This window comes from Cavia porcellus, unplaced genomic scaffold, assembly GCF_034190915.1.
Source record: "Cavia porcellus strain 051 isolate PalLab524CR breed Dunkin Hartley unplaced genomic scaffold, mCavPor4.1 scaffold_30, whole genome shotgun sequence".
In the NCBI taxonomy this organism is placed as follows: domain Eukaryota; kingdom Metazoa; phylum Chordata; class Mammalia; order Rodentia; family Caviidae; genus Cavia; species Cavia porcellus.
Window position 1 is genome coordinate 45,647,886 of NW_026947513.1, and position 15,083 is coordinate 45,662,968.

Here is a 15,083-nt window from a genome sequence, read left to right on the forward strand (position 1 = left end):
GTTTTCTCTCCTACAATTAAGGGTCCTTCCCACTTTCTCTTCTCACATGGAGGCTGGCCCAGCCTGCCATTACTTACTCCAACAGAAGTTTTTACTCTGCTGTGCTCTTGCTTGCTCTCTCATTTTCCTCTGCTTATTGAGAGGAGCTTGTAATTTTGCTCCTTTGGTTTCATCATAGCCATTACAGGTAGACGCGAATATCTGACTTCTTCGCATGGGCTACTTGGGCAGTCGTGCACAGACACTCTGTATGTGCATATGCTCTCTTTACTGCACTTTCCTTCCTCCTTTAAATTATTACCAAGAACACTGTATTTCCATGTCATGTACTTCAGCTTTTAAACTGTGTGTGCATGAAGGTTATGCCACGAATTTAATTTCAGAAAAGGAAATATTTATAAAAAGAGGACTTCAGTTCTGAAGAGAATAAAAATGTACTCTGTGTTCCCCTTCAACCTTCAAACACTTTCTTCTGCCTCTCTGATGTGAACTCCAGTCCGCCCCTCAGGCTTATTCAAGATACTCTGCAGCACAGCTTTGTATCTGCTCCTATATGAAGCTGTGTTCTCTGGCAGGTTTTGAAAAATGTCTCCATAAAATATGGTTTTATTTGCTACAAGTAATTAATTGCCAGGTAATACTATCTTGAATTACCACAGCTAATTTGGAGGTGTATATGTGTGTGTGTCTCACCAACAGCTGTGAGCTTCTAGAAGGCAAGATTATTTGCCATAATTTTATATCCTTACCACTACACTATGCTCAAAGTCAAACTCAATAAATTCTGGTTTACTAAATAAACCAACTTCTAGAATGTGTACAGTAGTACAGCTTTTATCCATGCCTCCACTACATCACACTTTTGTTCTTTGCATGTGTGACTCTCGCTAACTGAGCTCCTGAGGACTAAAATCTTTCTCATCACAGCCTCTAAGCAGACTAAGCAGCTGAGAGGAAGCATTCAGCAAGTGTGAAGGACTGATTAAATTCATGAAGGAGATTCTGACGGAAATGTACATTGCAAAGAAGCAACTTTACAGAAACAAACCTAATTAAATTTACTGCAATATTGAAAATCTCAGAATAGAGGTTCCTAGAATTTTCATGTTAGATTCACGTTATCATTTTGTTCAGATGGGATGTCTCATTTTCTATTTCTTCTCCATAGAAATTTTCTCTACATAGGGATTCTTTTAACATTTACTGTTTTTAAATAGCAACAAAAAATAAATTATATCATAATATAAATAAAATATTTACACAAAAAATAACTATCTCCCCAAAATAAAAACCTGGTAATAGTGACGATGTTATGTATTTGTAAATCTCCTTGCTTTCTGGCCAAACAGAAGCTATCAAACCTCTCATATCTTTTTCTACATGTACCCTATTTGTTTTTTGTTTGTTTGTTTGTTTTGTTTTTGGTAGCAGGGATCGAACTCACAACTGTTCGCTTGCAAGGATGCATCCTATCTGTATAGTGCATATCATGAAGCCTCTGGAAAGCTCCCCCATGCAATGAGGTGAGAGGGAAAGTGAAAAAGGACAAACAGCATCTTAGAATTGCTATAAAGGTCATTTTGACCTCAGGGCTCCCAAAACCATCTCAAGGAGCGCCATGCATTCCCACAGTGCCAGATGGAGGAGACAGTGTGAATAGGCCTCTACTACAAGGGCAGGTCTTATTCCATACACTCTGTGAGCTCTGTATTGCTTGTCACTCCAAGTTGATGCCAGGTTTCTGGCCTTGGCCTCAGCCACATCAGCTTCCGGGGAAGCAATAATCCAAATGTGGACTGCTCTGCTCTGGGTCCACAATCACAGTGACACAGCAAACAATCACAGACTTGCTCTGCTGAGCTGAATGCATAACACCAAAATAAGATACTCATTTTTCTTTTGAAAATAAATTAATTCTTTGGCTAAACATAAAATTAAAGAACATCTATTATGGTTAATTTTGTGCATCAGCCTGACTCAGCTTGCTCAGGTAGCTGATCAGATATCACTCTGCATGTCTGCAGGGGTGAAACTGAGGTCTGAACCAGTGGACCAAGGGAAACACACTGCCTGTGAGTGGCCCCATCCAATAACTGAAGGGAGTGACTCAAACTAAAAGGCTGCCATCTGAGAGCAAAAAACCCACATCTTTCCCATTTTCCTGCAGTTGTGATGTTAGGCTTTTCCTGCCTTTGGATTCCACCTGACGTATCAGTGCTCCTGAATCTTGAGCTGATCCAGGCTGGGGATACACTGCAGGTTCTCCCAGACTTTTGGCCAGCTACAGATCTATTTTTTTTTAATTTTATTTAAAAGGAAAAAGAGAAAAACACAAGACAAAACAAAGCGGTGTAAGGGTACAAGTAATACAGAACTACAAAAAAAAAAAAAAAACAGTAAGAAATCACCAGTTAATAGATTACATATTATCATCTTAGAGATAGTTGCTCAAATCACAGTATCAAAGCATACAAAGTGGACATTCAAACAGTGAGACTGCAAACAGTTGTGTTCAGTGATCCAACCAAAAACATTAATATGGTCAGCTATTTAACACCCCTAAACACACTTGCTGTTGTATCCTTTAGAGCTCTTTTTTCCCCTCTCTTTTTTACAACAAAATTTACACATTTTGGGTTTTATTACTCCTTAGTTCTTATTACTTTTGGGGGGGGGGGAGAATAAAGTCAAATATGGCAAAACAAAGCTGTCAGTCAAAAACCAAGGATAGACATAGCACATGATGTAAAACAGAGTACAAAGATATCAACAATGGTTATCAACAATGTCTCTTGTTTCCTTAAAAAGAATTGTCTATCTCATCAGATATTATAAAGTTGAACAAAACAGTAGAGAACAAGACCAATAAAACTTAAGCATTGTAAACATTACAGGACTTCCAAAGGAGACAATAGTCAAACCAGAATGGGCATCCTAGTGAATCTTATTGCCTTCAAAGTAGTTGCCTATACCCTCAAACTTGATACTATCATACAGAATGGAACAGAGTCTAATAAGTCAAAACAAGATAGTGGGAGTATTACAGAACTTCAAAACAAGTTAATAGGAAATCAAAAAAAGTTACTATTATATATCCTGCTAATTTTTTTAATTTTTCCCCTTAATTAAAACAAACATAAGAAATAACTAAATAATTTTTTTAAAGAATAAGGGAGAGATTGAGATAAAACAGGACATAACAATATAACAATACAGGTCAAAGCATGACGGTTTCAGCAACATAGTGCTTCACCACCAAATAACCCGACTTAATAGTAGTTACCATAGTGTCTGTCTTTTTCCTTGAAATATTTGAATAAAACTTCATATACTATAGCTTCAAATATTTCCATATCAAGAAGCCCAGAATAAAGCCTTTCCAATTAATAAGCGAAAACTTTATAAGCCAGCTACAGATCTTGAGATGGTCAGCCTTCCTTGGCATATGAACATATTGACTTCACTGTGTCAAACCTTAAAAGACAGGAAAACTTACTGACTTGCTTTATAAGAGTTGGGCAGAACTGGCAGTCTTTGATTAAAGGCCTGAATCAACTTGGAGGAAATTGTATTTTGTCTATGATAGGCAGTGTCCTTAAAATAAACCTCTTTCAGCTAGGCACAAGGAGTACACACGTAGAATCCCAACAGTCTGGAAAAAGAGCAAATTTGAGCACAACCTGGATGATTTAGCGACTGAACAAGACCTTGTCACAAAATAAAAACTAACATTTCAGGCTGGCCTTGAACTTATTATGTAAGCCAGACAAAGCTACAGCAATTCTCCAGCCCCGGACTCTGGAGTTCTGAGAGTAAACACATTAAACAGGCCACCACAATGAGCTCAACACCTAGTATCACAAAGAGATAAATAAAAAAATTTAAAGATCTCTTTCTTTGTATACACATTGTATGTTCTGTGTGTAGCTACATCTGACTGGCTCTGTTTCTCTGGAAACCCTGGATTAAGGCATCATCCTTAGAAAAAGGCAAGTCCCAGAGGCCAAGATTGGTACTGACTCAGGGAGACTCAGGTAGCACTGTCTTCATAGTCCCGAAGATTTTCCCAATGAGCAAACCATGTGCCAGGCCATCGCTAGCATGTGATAGATGTAGACATTTGAAGCTAAAGAAGCCATGTGTTCCAGGCCCAGAGGCAGCCTATCCCTGGCATGGGTTGTGCATACCTCTAAACACGAGCTGTGTACTCATCTCGTGCCACCTAGCATCACTGTTCATCTAGCACTAAGTGATTCTGACTTCACTTTGATATGGGTCTTTCTAAGGGGAGATACTAGAGTAGTTGCAAGTCATCTGACTAGCAACAGAAGTCTGCTGCTTATCGTAAAGAAAAATAATTTTTAAACATTTTTGGTACAACAATCGTGTCAAGAAACTGATTTTGGATAGACCAATAAAGGTGTCTAACGATTGTAACCTTTTTCTAGAAGCTTCTAAAAACACACCCGTCCCCATGGCCCTGTGGATTTTCCAGCCCTGCCTTATGCCACTCTGCCTCTCTGGCCACAGCCCAGCAGACTAGGGATGGATGCTGTTTCCAACCAACACTGGAGAGACGCCCAACCCAGCACTGGCCTCCTGTACAGAAACCTACTAGCTGAAGCACTCACATCCTCCCTCTCATGAAATTCAAACTGGGGACTGGAAGAAGCAGTTGGCAACAGTTGTATAACATAAAGCAGGCACAGAGAATGTCTGTGTCTCCATAAAGATGTGGCCACCAGAGGACCAAGTCATGAAGCTGCTGGGGGATCCCAGAGCAGTTACAAGGTCCTGGCGGGCAGGCCGCCTCCATGAGATCTGAAAACGCACCTGCACGTACTCTGTTTTCATTAAAGGAGAAACACCTTTTGTTCTCATGGTCTATGATGGTGTAAAACACACTGCTATGTGATTAGGAAGATAACTGAACCATGGGTGTTCTGTTCTTTGCAGCAGGGCAGGCACTTCAGACAGGGCAAGTGTGAAAGCCTAAAACATCTGCCCACACAAGGACAGTGACAGGCACAAGGGAACCAGAAGGGGTGAGGCAAAGAAAGAGGACATCTGGCCTGCTCCAGAAGAGACCGTACCCCAGCTCTCCCACAGTTACCATTCAAAAGACACGCTGCTCACCAGAACTCCCAACTTCTAAATGAGATAAAGCACAGCATGTGATTAATATATGCTCAGGACATTGTAAATGTTCATTAATAGTAGTTACTATTGGTTTTATGCCATTTATGATCATCACTGCCTGTCAAATAGCTTTTGGAGCCATTTGAAAGAATGATACTACTTGGAAAATTTGTTTTCTAATTCCTTAGTACACTTATTTCACAGATATTAAAACACTTATAATTCATCTCTTGGCTGATTCATAAACAGCCTAAAATTTAAAGTATGCTGACTCTTTGGGTTTACTTTCCGTTAATAACTCATATCTTGGTTTTTCTTACCTATATTTTCCCTGGATAATTACCCTCTTACACTTCAGACACTGCCTATCATAGACAAAATACAATTTCCTCCAAGTTGATTCAGGCCTTTAATCAAAGACTGCCAGTTCTGCCCAACTCTTGTAAAGCAAGTCAGTAAGTTTTCCTGTCTTTTAAGGTTTGACACAGTGAAGTCAAGCAAGAAATGAGCCAAGGGACTCTCTCTCCAAAAACAGCACAGTAATGCAGCTTTCACACAGGCATAGTACCTGAATACTGTTTACTACTCCAGGTTTTGGAATGGTCAAATATTATTTTTTTCAATGAAGAAGAGCCATTAGCCAAAAGAAAGTAGTTAAGTCTATGGACTTAATAAGCGCAATACTATGAATTAATATCTACAACATATTTAAAGAACATCGAAGTCTCCATGCTGTACAACCATATTGCCTCAAAAGACACAGTAAGACTTTTTCCAGGGAATGTCTTATTTTTTCATGGTCAATAGTCTATATTTATTCATGTATGTATGACAATCTGTGCTTATTCATTTATTCATGTACATTAACCTACATGTATTCAAGTACAGTCACATCAACTTCTGGAGTATCACTGTAACTCTCCAAACCCCAAATTCTGGCCTGAATTTCTTGTGACTCCATTTCCTATAGAAGTATTGGCCCTGATCTCTCATGTCCAGGAACAGAGATCTCCTTAATGAGCATTTCCTGCTTCTGTAGCCTGCTCATGGTGCATCACTACAACACATGACATACCAAATTATATTAGACCCAGCCGAGTCCATTTGTTAAGTGTATATCTCATACACATGTGGTATCTGTGCATAGTTGGTCATTTGACATTAAGTCTGGAATTCATTGTTGACATAGACGTTTACCTCTCAGCCAAAGGTATTTACAAACACTAAATTATAATTTATATTATCGTTCATTTTAAGAAATAATATCAATGACATTATTTAGATTTACTTATATATTGATATTATTTTATAATTCAATATACCCATTATGTGTAACAACAAATGTACCAAATGTGTCTGTCTGACTACCTTAACTAAGGTTTATTTTGGAGGTGGAGCTTATCATAAGCATTCATGCTAAGGCCAATTTTCTGGTTAGTTCTTATTTGGGGAAAATACAGTGATATAGTCCACACAAATCGTTTTATGCCTAGGGAAAATATGGTAATGTACACTGGATTTTAGGATCAACCAACCTGGATTCAGATTTTGACAAGTTTATCAGATTTGCATCTTTGACAAGTTCCTTAACCTCTTTGAGTTTGTGTTACCATTTCTAAAGGTCAAGACAGTTAAGACTTACTTTATAAGGCTGATATGAAAATGAAATGGAACAGCATAGAAAAAGCGCCTTTCCACTGTGTCACCTAGTGGACTTTTAGTGACTGCTTCCTTTCTCTCAGCATTCCATCTTCCTCCAGCTCCAAGTGAGGATCAGTAAGGTCGCATAAACATTCAGGAGAGAAGGTACAAAAAGAGCAGATTGTTCCCCTGAGCGAGCACAGGTCTGTGCTGTTCTTTCCCCCCAGAAATTCCGTCAGGGTAGCTGGAGTGGAGACTTTCTGCTTGCATGTCATGTACTCAGCCCTCCTGTTTAAGAGGCACTAAGGAGGCTCTCAGTCACAACCCTGCTTTGGGATGCTTACATCTCACACTGTGAGGGTTCTTACACAGCATTTCCTAAGGATGTTCCAGGGCATATCCATCCCAAAGTCAGGTAAACATTCAAAGGGAGATAGGTTTGGGGGAAAGTTTTTACAAGTTCCTTCATCATGAGATTGGGAGTGTAAAGCTATGTTTGATCCCAGGACTGCTTCTTGCAAGGAATATCCGCAAAGAGGGGTAGTGTTTGTCAGGCCCTGTTGTGCTAACTGTGGAAATGTCCCCACAGTTCAGCAGCCCAGGCCCATGTGCTGCAGCAGTGTGACAGCTGCAGGCTCTGGACCCAGACTGCACTACAGATGCAGTTCTGCTGCACACCTGCCTGGCTGTGAGCAGGCAGTGACCACTTCATTTCCGTCTTCTTCATTTCCGTCTTCTTCATTTCTGTCTGAAATGCTTTGATCCTCATTTCCCAGTCAGAATTGTAAGATGTACACACTAGGTATGAAGTGAACGCAGACCCTTACAGTCTCCCCACCTGCCACACACACACCCATTGTTCCTGGGAGGCTAAGATTTATTATATCCTGGGAAGCACAGCGCAGCCAGTCAGAGATAAATACATCCTGCTGGTTTAAAGAGAAAATGCATGGGCCTCATCGTCTGCCCGGCCTCTGTTATTTTGCAGGCAGTTTGTACCTCTCGGCACTTTTGTGTTTCAGACAGAAATGCTGAGACAACATAAGGGGAGCACAGAGTCTTCATCTCACCCGAATCTAAAATACCATCTTCTAGACAAAGCAGTCCTCACCCCAGAACACCAGACGGTTCAGAGTCTGTGCTGGGGACACCAGTGGCATGCTTGTGCTCAAGAAACTCCAAAAGGACTTGTACTATTAAACCAACATTTCACTTACCCAGGAACTTCAGTGTGTGAGATTCATAGTGCAGATTCCTTGATCATCACTCTCCTGAATGATTATGCAACCTTTCTGATCCTCACTTGGAGCTGGAAGAAGATGGAATCCTGAGAGAAAGAAACCAGTTACTAAAAGTCCACTACGTGACATGATGGAAAGGTGCTTTTTCTATGCTGTTCCATTTCATTTTCATATCAGCCTTATAAAGTCTTAACTGTCTTGACCTTTAAAAAACGGTAACACAAACAGGTTAAGGAACTTGCCAAAGATGCAAATCTGTCTGATAAACCCGTCAAAATCTGAATTCAGGGTGGTTGACCCTAAATCTAGTAATATATATTACCATATTTTCCCTAGGCCAGAAATTGGATTTAAATGGGTTGTATCACTGTATTTTCCCCAAATAAGAATCAGAAAATAACACTGGTTTAATGCTGAAAGATTTAAAGAAATTTGGTTCTTAGGAGTCTTTGGAGCTTAGTGAAAGCATTTGAATTGTCTCTAGGTGTCTTAGTTATTTTTCTTGTTGCTGAGACAAAATAACTCACACCTAACTAAAAAGATAAAAGGTTCATTTAGCTCACAGTTTGTAGAGATTTTAGTCTATAATCAGCTGGCTCCAAAGAAAGATGACAAAGGGTAGATAGGCATTGAAGAGAAGAAAAAGTTCATGGCGGGCAGAAGGCAGAAAAGCAACAAGGAACAACCACACTTTTCCTATGCTTTATATTTATCCAGGCTACTTAGTAGACTCTCACCCTTAATCCTAGGGCCCTTGATCCTAGCTATCGTTGCACCATGAATCAATTCTAGCACCACACACCCTAGACCCAGCCATCTCTGACCCACTTAGGACCATATGAGACCTTGGAGGATGTCAAGACCAAGCCATAACACTGGGATTTTGGAATATGTCAAGAAGGACCCCGGGAACGGAAGTTGAGGCAGCTTCTAAGTTTAAAAGAAAGGGGAGTGAAATAACCCTCTATACTTTCTTCTGGTTTGTTAAGCCAGTTGCCTAAGATAGAACCACAAAACTGAGACCTGCCAGAATATCCTCTGTGCTCCCCTAGAAACTGACGCAGCCAAGCAATCACAGTACATTTCTTCCTTTGAGAGGCAAAACATCTATTACCTCTCTGCTTCCCTTGACCAAAAAATTCAAAACGGTCTAACTTGGTTTGAATGGCACAAGACTATTCAAAGGCTATTACACTCATTCCTATTTTAACAGGGTCTTCTGAGGCCCTGAGAAGCATGAGACCCTGTACCAAGTATTCTCACTTCTCTATCTTTTACATTTTTTCATGTTTTAGTTGTTTTTATCTTTATCTTCTGGTGTCAGCTACTATTTCTAGTGAACATGATTTTTTTCTAAATCTGGGAATAATCCTCTTTCCCATTTGATTTGCCATTTCTAATATCTAATGATTTGAAAAAATAATGTGATCTGAAAATGATTACTTTTGGAATAATAACTCAAGAATAAGCAAAAACTTTAAAACTTGCTTATGAGTAGGTGAGCCTTAGTGCCCACCCCCACTTGCCGGCTTTGAAGAGATTGGTTTTTCTTGTTTCTGAGTTGTACGTCCCAGATGGCTGCCTTAAAAGAGAAACGGGATAGATATTCCCAATGAGTAGCTCGATACACAGGACACCAGCGTTGGCTACCACCTCTCAAAGCCTGCCCACCCTGCATTCATAAAGCCCGTCAGATTTACCACGGAAAAGGATCAGCCCAACCCCATTCCTCCACCCCGCAGCGGCCACCACAGCCCGTATTGTCTACCTCCTAGCTAAACAGGGTCAGACTCTCCAGTCTTTGTCTACCAGACAGTCAGAGGATGCATGGTGTCCCTCTTCTGCCCCAAATCACCCACTGGCTTCTCAGAGGGAAATTTGAAGCCACCACCATGAGCTCTAGATCTACATGATCTCATCGCCAGCGTCTCTTCCTCACTCAGTCCCCCGAGCCCACACTAGCCTCGACCTCTGTTCTGCACATGAGCCAGTGTGCACGCTTGTAATCCCAGCACTTGGGAGGCCTAGGCAGGAAGATCGTCGCAAGTTCAAGACCAGCCTGAGCTACAAAATGAGCTCAAGGCCAGCCTGTCTCAAAAAGACCAAAAAAAAAAAAATGTCCTCCCCATGCCAGGCACTTTGCTTTGCTTTCTGCAGGTGTACAGGCACCCTCCTCGTCATGTCCCACAAGTCCCTGTCCAGTCGTGCCATTCATGTTGAGGCCTTCTGTGGCCACTAGACCTCATATCTCAGCCACAATCTCAGTGTTCCTTTGGGTTGGTTTTTCTCTGTGCCACTTACCATATTTAACCTACTTACCCTTCTTATTGATTATTCCCTGCAGAAAGCTGTCCTCTACAAGGACCTTTTTCTAATCTGCTTTGCTCTATTTCATCTCTCCAGAGCCTAGAACTGTATCTACACGTTAGATGCTCTGTCGTTCTATGAACACATGAATTATTTCCATTTCTTCTTTTAGTTGCAATGAAATTCAAACGTATAATTAATTGCTTTGTACATTTTACTCCATTAGAGTTTTTAAATCTCTTGGTACAGTTTGGCTCTCTCATCAGTCAGTCTAGGTTGAATCCAGACAGCCTCCCACTAACTGTGTGACTTTGGTCAAACTATTTATTCTCATTCAATCCACTTTCTTCATCTATAAAACAGTAACACTGTTTATGGACAGTAACACTGCTTGCCCTATGAGACTGTCATAAGGATTAAAGGAATTCCATTTTCAGGGCATAGAATACAGAAAGGTTCTATAATGCATTATGAATTATTTTTCACATAATTTTAAATACATGTATCAAAATATCATATTTTTTATTATGAAGAATAAACATATCCAAAAACTAGAATAAAAGTTGTGTTTATGGCACCATCCTTTGGTGACAAGTAGCTTAAATGGAGAGAGACAAGGAGACAGGGAAAGAGGGAGAGGGGGAGAAAGAAAGAAGAGAAAACAGAGAAAGGGAGAGAGGGAGGCAGAGAAAGAAGAGAGAAAAAAGGACAGAGAATAAATGAACAAGTTCTGGCAAAGTTGTGATAAAACTGGTACAAGTGTTGGCTGTGTCTTAACTTGGACAATTCAACAATATTATCAAAATTGTATTCATGGTAGATTATACTAAAATATCCAAGATATAAACATATTGTCAAGTCATTGCTAATCTAAATATTATTTTGAAAAATTAGAAATAAGCAAAGTTCAAAAAAGATCTATTACCCAGGCAATTAAATATATTTATCACTTATTGATATTTATGATAAAACATTAAGTACATTATAACTGTTAAAATGTTAAATACATAAGTAGTATAAAAGAAAAATTTTAAAGAGGAGGTAAAAACTTTCATCTATTTGATCTTTTCTGTATATTTTTTATTTCTTATTAAATATGAAATAAATGAAAGCCAGTGAAAATTAATATCATCTGATATTGTCTGCAGCTTTCAAAATAACTTTGACAAATAAAAAAAAAATAACTTTGACTATCTCCATTAGCCAGTAAAAATAATTCAAATTTGACTCCTACATTATGGTACTGTATGGTAACAATGTACCAGTAGATTTCACAGATAGTCTTCATTTTTTGTAAGAATTAACAATCAAATAAGCTTTAGCCCAAACCAAAGGACCCTGAAAAAATGCTAATGAGAACAGTGCAGTGACTGGCAGTCCAGACCAAGGCTATGGTGCCTCACTCTGCAGCCCACGAGCACCCTTTCTAACGTCCATGCCACCTGTATGTCGACTGTGTAGCTCATGAAGACAAAGTAAGACAGCAAATGTGCAGTGACACCTGGCACATGACAGTGGTCATACAAATGAGCTGCCAATATTATGCACAATAGATCGCACTGTTTAGAGTCATGAAGTCTTTATTATTTATTTTATTAACATTCAAAGGGAGTTTTTTAAATTGGCCTCCCCTAAACCAGGCACAGTTGTACAAATCTGTAATCCCAACACTTTAGAAGGCTGAGTCAGGAGGATTGAAAGCTTGAGCCCAGCCTGGACAATAGTGACTTAGACCCTGTGTCAAAATAAAAGACAAAAATTTAAAGGACTGGGGCTATACCTTCCCGGTGTGAAGGCTCTGTGTTCAAGTCTAGCACCACAAGTAAATACAAATCCAAGAGTGGCTTTCCCCAGTATGACTGTGCTTTCTCTCCGTCCCTGCTCCTGCCTTGAAAATTATAAAGCATTCTTCTCCAGGAGCTTCCACATCTAGGCAGTATAGACAATTGGATTTTCAGGGGAGAGGTACAAAGCTGATGTTTAGTAGATGACAGCAGCAAATCCCCCTTCACCCAATCCTGGGCAAACTGTGATAGCCAAAACTACCTCCCGACACTTCCTCAGCAGCAAGCCTCCCCAAGGGCAGACACCTTCTCTAACTGAGAATCATAATTCTTAGCATCCCTCGCCATAATGGGTATGCTTCTCAATTAGGTTGTTATTTAACAGATGTTTCATTAGCGATTTTTATGTATCTCTTTTCTGTTAGTAAGTTTCTGATAAATTCCCCACAGACAAGGCACGTGCTGTGCTTCCTCGCACCCAGGGATGGGTGGCCAACCTATCTTTTGCTACTTGGGAACTCATTTTGTTCTGACATAGTAAAGAAAGCGAGGACTCTGGCCCTGGATAGTTGGGCTTTATTATATATTAAAAAGCAGAAGGATAGCATCTTTTTCAGAAAGTTTTTCTGAGGACTGAATAAACTGATATATGTTAAACACGCAAATTAATGCCTAAATGTATCCAAATACTGTGTGTTTATATGCATAGAATGCAAAAGGATGCACATTAGCAGAGTAACTTCAACCTATAGGATTGTTTCGTATTGCTGAAAAAAATGAAAAACATACCACAATTAAGTTAAAAGGCCACATACAAAGCAAAATAGTAAAGATCTATCATGAGCAAGTTGTCACAAGTCAGTATGGTGAATGATACAAATATTTACAATTCAGAGAAGGCAAAAATAATATCGTGATGGAATGGTTGTGAAGGAGTCATGAAGAGGTAAAATGTGAGTAAGGCTTTAAGAAACAAGTGGCAAAGAGGAAAGAAAGCAGTCTGGGAAGAACCACCAGGCTCACAGCAGTATCACCCACCACAGCCAGACTAGGGAAACAATCCAAACGGTCACCCACAGATGACGGGGCAGACAGTGGGGAAAGCACACACAACAGGACATCACTGGCCTCAGGAAGATGAAAGTCTTGCTGTCTACAAAAAGAGGAACCTAGCAGCCATTGTACCAAGTGAAATCATGAGTCACAGAAGGCCAAATCCTGTGACTATCCTAAAATAGTCAGTCACACACCAAGAAGCAGGGGCCAGAAGAAAGGGAGACATGAATTACTCTTCGGTGAGTAAAAGGCACCTGGTATTCACTGCAGATTCAAAGTTCTGAAGAGTTTCAGTACAACACATTGCTATAGTAACAATATTTAGATCTTGCATTAAGTGCCTTGCCAAACAAAACAAAACCCACCAAGTAACAGAATGAAATGCAGGAAGTTAGTGAATATGTTTAGTGCCTTGGTTGTGATGATGGTATCGTGGGTATATGCCTATATACAAACTCATCAAGACACAGCGTAGTGACTTGGTGAAACCCTGTGCCACAGACACGCACACCACATGGCTCATGGCTTCATATTTCATGTGGTGTCTCCCCAAAGCAGTCACCCGACTTGCTGAGCACTCACTGTTTGGCAGGTGCTGCATCATCATCCGTCAACAAATTTTCAAAACAAGTCTGTGACAGTGAATTGTTTCCTTTATGTTACAAAGAAACAGGATTAGAGAAACCAGGTGACTTGCTCAAGAAGAGGAGGCATTGGGGTGGCGAGGGAGACAGAAATATGTTCATTTCAATAACATTTAATGTTACAGAACACACTGAGATTTCTTTGCATCCTAAAGAAAATTCTGCTATCAGTGACAGAAGGAGTTTTTTAGGGATAACTGCTTAAATAACACTATTTAAAGCTATTAGGCCTGCACTTGAGCACGGAGATGTGTTTTTCCCAAAATACAGGCTTCCTCAGTGTTCCCTGTAATTGGCAAGACCTCTGCTTCCCTAAAGTGCACTGAGTCATCCCTTCTCCAGAAAGGAACCACAAACACTTATCCCTACCATGTGTGAAATCACATCTTTAGAAAGACTAAGAGGAACAGGGAAATTCCTAAGGCAGCTGAAGTTCTATCTATATCCATGACATTTTTATCTATTCGTAGAGAAAAAGTCATCTAGGTTGACGTTAACCTTTTAAGTGACCCAAGTAAGCCTTGCCAACCTGGCTTAATACTAATGTCTAGAAATAGCATTACCTCACAAGAGAGCTGTGCACATTGGTTTGATTGGCTCCTGGGGAATATTCTGAATTCCTCTTCCTCTCTTCTCAAAGAAAATACATCAAAGATTGACCCATGGTAATCCCAAAGCTTAGCTAGCTCTAATCAGTATCCTCAGACATGAAAATACCTCAGCGATTCCAAACAAAAACAGCACAACTCTTTTATCATCTATCTCACATTTTGTCTTCTATTTCAAGCCCAGGAAGTTATATTCGTGTTACTTTCTACTGTGTCTGTGTGTGAGAGAGAGAGAGAGTGTGTGTGTGTGTGTGTGTGTGTGTGTGTGTGTGTTGGGGAAGGGAGGGTAGTTAACTCCACCACAACCAACAGGAAAAGGAAAATCTTGAGAATACTGCACTAGGTCACTAGCTTTATCTACAGATAAACACTTGCACAAAACAGATAATTGCTTGCTTTGCACCTATTTTACATATATTTCCCCCAGCTCACCAAATGATTGTCTTCAGAGCCCAGATCCATTATTCCCTTACTGTCTTCTCTGCAATCAACTTCTCTGAATAAATACAGGGGCTGAGTTACAATTAAAAATAATGAGACCCTACAGGACCAGTGTCCTTGCATGCAATTAAAGGGTGTGGACTAATTTCAGGAGCAGGGATTTTTTTTCTTCCATTTTGCTCCACTTTGATTGGTGGATTGGCACTTTAAATAAAGGTTTCT

At 39.9% G+C, this 15,083-nt stretch overlaps 1 long non-coding RNA gene across 1 annotated transcript in view; it reads right to left on the reverse strand.

Moving 5' to 3' along the window:
• The window catches only part of LOC134474042 (uncharacterized), a 41,996-nt gene extending 31,510 nt beyond the window's left edge, over positions 1 to 10,486 (reverse strand). Inside the window, exon 1 of the long non-coding RNA XR_010044612.1 lies at positions 7,998 to 10,486. This is a non-coding gene — a long non-coding RNA (uncharacterized LOC134474042). The remainder of the gene's footprint in view (positions 1 to 7,997) is intronic.
• Positions 10,487 to 15,083: the final 4,597 nt, after the last annotated feature.